Here is a 4,518-nt window from a genome sequence, read left to right on the forward strand (position 1 = left end):
CTTGTTGTGGCGTAAACAGGAGAAAATTTGCAACTTGCAAAAATACCTGAAGCGCTCATTGGGCGAAACAAAATCCCCAACTTTATACGCTGCTTTGAATAACTTTGATTTTAAAGCAGCAGTCTTTGATTTAAAAGCAAGGGTGTATATATATGGGCGTGCCACAGAGCCGCTTTCATTCTTGCCGTCGCGGCAGTGCTCTACCCGGTAATAAGCGTTGAATAGAGAAAAATTAATATTTGCAGAATTCAGCGTAAAAGTAAAGATTATCTATTCTATTATTTTGAATGCACGATTTTTCCATCCCTGTTAAATGGCATTATAAGAATAGGATATCTCAGAAAATAATTTATTCCTATTTTCATAGCGGCCGCCACATAGGTTCCTATTCCCTAAAAGAGAACGTGTTTTCAATATATTTAATTCCCTCTAATTGTTCCAACGTTAACCTTACAAAGATGTCTTCTATTCCCAAAAAGTGTTCATATTTTTAGATTATTTAATTCCTTCTAATAATTTTACAAAATATGTGTAATAAATTGTTTTAATTCCTTTATGTGGAATATAAGTTTTGAAAATTTAATTTTAATTAATTCCACTCCGCCTCTCTAGAGTTAAAATTATTTTAGTTCACACATTTAAAAAGATTTCTTTGATGCATTTTTTAAGACGCTTAAATGAATTATTAAAATGTGAATAAATATAAATTTGAATATTGTTCGAATGTATAAGTTACAGAAAGATTTAATAAGAAAACATAGGCTTTCACTTTTCTGTTCCCGTTGGGGGAATTTTAGACGGAGGAAAAATCGCGTATTCATAGGAGTACAAATTCTTGATTTTTCTGAATTCAACGCTTATTACTGGGTATTCATTTGGAGTGATTCCATAGACGAAGGACGAGCTCAGATCTCTTGATTTCAGAACACGAAAGGTTATGGACATTAAGTGCCAAGATTTCACTGGTTAATAGTGTTACCTCCGCAACTTTAAATTTTTTGTTTTGATTTTAAAACCCATCTTATCATGAGAAAGTTAACAGAGCAATTGCTCTGTCATTTTACTATGTACCAAATTGTGGTTACTGGGCCGGTTTTGAGTTGAAGTTTTCCCATGCAAAATGCATTGGGAAAAATCACTTTTTTCAGCTTTTTGAATAATTTTTTATAGTTTAAAAAAATATGACGGAAAAATATGGGGGCCTGTTGAGAATTATCTCACGAAGAATTTTATGTATCAGAAATATAGGGTTGACACCTCAAACGAACCCTCACGATTACCTAAAACTACCCTAAAAACAAAAACTGTCAATTCTTCATGAAATCGACCTTTTGAGCACTGTATTCTCGTATTTTTTTTACTCAAAATTATTACTATTGGTCTAGTGGCATATTTATTATCATTGGTTAATTAATTTTTAATTATTTAAACAAACCAAATTTGTTTAAATATTTTTTCTAGATAATCTGCTCCCCCTCCCCCACCCTTCCCTTGAAATTATTACTAATAGCATAGTGAAATATTTAATAACATTGGTTTATTAATTTGTAATTGTTTAATATAATTCAATTTGTTGGAATAATTTCGTTTTTAATATTCGCTTTTTCCCTAAAAATGATCAATATTGGTCTAGTGGAATATTGATTAACATCAGTTTATTCATTTTCAATTATTTAAACAAATGAAATTTGTTTGAATAATTTCGTTTTGAATTAAAAAAATAATAATAATTAGTAATGTGGGTGGGTCTAGTGGAATATTTATCATTAATAATTAATAACTGATTAATAATGAATTTAATAATCATTTATTTATTGATACTGACAGGGTTTCTAATGCCAAAGCGGCTGATAACGAAGAGGAGAGGGACTAAGCAGAACACCAAAATACAAATAATAGTGGAGAGCATACTGAAGATACTGAAACGCATGAAAGCTTCCCGGGGATCGTCGGGGCGCCCCTGGAGCCACAGCTGGAGGCCACAGAATTCGGGACGGTAACGATGGTGAGCTGCAAGATGGTCAGGTAGATATCACTAATTAAACAGCTGGCCAGCAGCTACATTTGCGACAAACAGTAAGCAGTGGAACATGGCAACATTCATGGCTCGCTCGCTCGCTCGCTGCTGTACCGATACAAGCAACGAGTCTGAGTGAGAACCAAACAGTAAGCATAAGGGCAAAAGAGACAGCGAAAGCGACGTTGCCAAGAATTATGCGTGTAATTGTCCATATTTTTAAGAACAATATTAAACAATTTTATTAATTTATATAGTCCGCGAATAGGCTTCATGAATTTAGAACGCAGTGTCTTCATAAAATAATAAAAAAACTCGCTTGAAATAAGAATTAAAAGCCGCTCAATTTTGATGGCGTTCAGTTGGCAACGGAATTGAAATGCAATGATGAAGGATAGGGCACAGTTGTACCACAATGAAAACACTAAATGTCGCTGCAGTACAACTTTATTAACGACCACGTAGATAGGGGAATCCCCGAAAACTACAGCACCTTGAAAGAAATTTTGGTCATGCTTTACGAGAGTTCAGATATATAGAACCATCACTAAGGCATTCTCTGTCCAAAATAAACATCACATTTGATCTGCGTGTACTAAAACACATTTCGTCATCAAGGTTTTACCTACGCATTTGAACGTAGCAGTTTTTTTCCCCAGCAAGGGATCGAGATCCACCATGGAAGATCAGGTTGTATATGGATGTCAGCAATGTAAGGTGCAAATTGGATCGATTAACTCAATATAAAAAAGGAAATAGAACCAGAAGGCTGATAAACCATGTTACTAAAATCATCCACCTTTGGCACATCGAGACATTAACACTAGCAATATTGGATGAGATTATAGACTCCCAACGACAGAAACTTGATGTTCTTACTGCCAGACTGCGTTGGTACAAGAAAAGTAGTGCACGAAGGCAACAAAATCAAAAGTTTCAGACAGATGAAAGAAGGTTCTATCGTGAGCTGAGAGTAAAGCCAAATAACCAGCAAGACACCGAAGACCCTCAATTGGAAGATATGACTCACTACTGGTCGGGTGTTTGGGGCAAAAATGAACCGATGCAATAAGGACACTGCGTGGTTCAAACTGGAGGAAGCAACGGCAAACAATAGCCCTGAAATGCAACTGACAAACATCACAGCTTCAGATGTTTCAGCGGTCTTGAAAAGGGCAAGTAATTTAAAAGCTCCGAATGCACCACAGGATTTCAACGATTGAAAGGGTAGTTCCACCACGACATATAGGGGGTAGGGGCATTGTAGATGTCAAAAAACGATGTGAGACACAAGTTATACAGTTACGAAACTATTTTAACAGAAAACGAAATGTTGCGCTTCAGAGTAGCATCTGTAAAGCGGATCTTGACTATACGCCCTTAAATTTGTCCTCAGATGAGGGCTTAAATATAAGAGCAGAAACTATAGAGGAATTATAAATACAATGAAGGCAGAAAGCCATCCATGGCGAGCACCCCAAAACGTTAGATCAAAATGAAGTGGATAGTGAGGCATCCCATATTCGGCTAAGAAAGGGTGTTCTGTATCCAGAGACGAAAGGATTCGTTATTGCGATAGAGGACAAGTTTGACAGCACCAGGAATTATCGAAAACACGTGTTAAATCAAGACGTGGTTGACCGGTGCCGAATATGTGGAGATACCAACGAATCCATAGAGCATATTATTGATGGCTGTCGCGTAATGGCTCAGAGAGAATATATGCACAGACATAATGATGTAGCGGGCATTATACATAAACAACTTGCCCTAAACCTAGGACTCTTAAAAGAATGGAAGCCTTTCTATAGATACATTTCAATGCCCGTTTTATAAAGCGAAGATTACACCTTATATTGGGATGTTAGTATCCAAACGGATCATTACATCCGGGCCAATCGACCTAACATCGTGATGAGAGAAAAAAAAGGTGCAAGAGTCTGCATTATCGACATTGCTTGTCCGCTTAACCGAACTTTGCAGTCAACCTATAAAACGAAGATTAAAAAGTATAGCGAGTTAAGGCATAAAGACCATACAGAGGAATGTTCACCATGCAGCTATTCATCCCATTGTGATTTCGGCTACAGGCAATGTGCACGCAAGATGCACTGAACATCTTGAATATTTAGGTGTCAGTAGGGTATTGGTAGCAGCTCAGAAGGTGGTTTTATTAAACACCTGTCGCATTGAAAGAAAATTTCTTGATCATCAAGAAGTGAGCAACTAAAAATCCGTGGAGTGGCAAATGGTAGCTCTAAGAAAGCATCCAGAGGTGACTGTTGACACCTCCAATCAGTGATCCCAGATCTGAAAAGAGATGCGGTCCCATATTATGACAGGGCTAAGTCCGTGTGAATATAGTAGGAGCCGGTATAAATGACTGGGTTGCGCGCGCAACCCATTTCTCCTCTTCTGAATTTAAAAACTCGAAGGCGCACGATTGCCGATCGGAACACTTCGGCGGTTCTATTTATATCTCTATCCGCTTTGAAATAAAA

Source organism: Belonocnema kinseyi, chromosome 9 (genome assembly GCF_010883055.1).
Source record: "Belonocnema kinseyi isolate 2016_QV_RU_SX_M_011 chromosome 9, B_treatae_v1, whole genome shotgun sequence".
NCBI classification, from domain to species: domain Eukaryota; kingdom Metazoa; phylum Arthropoda; class Insecta; order Hymenoptera; family Cynipidae; genus Belonocnema; species Belonocnema kinseyi.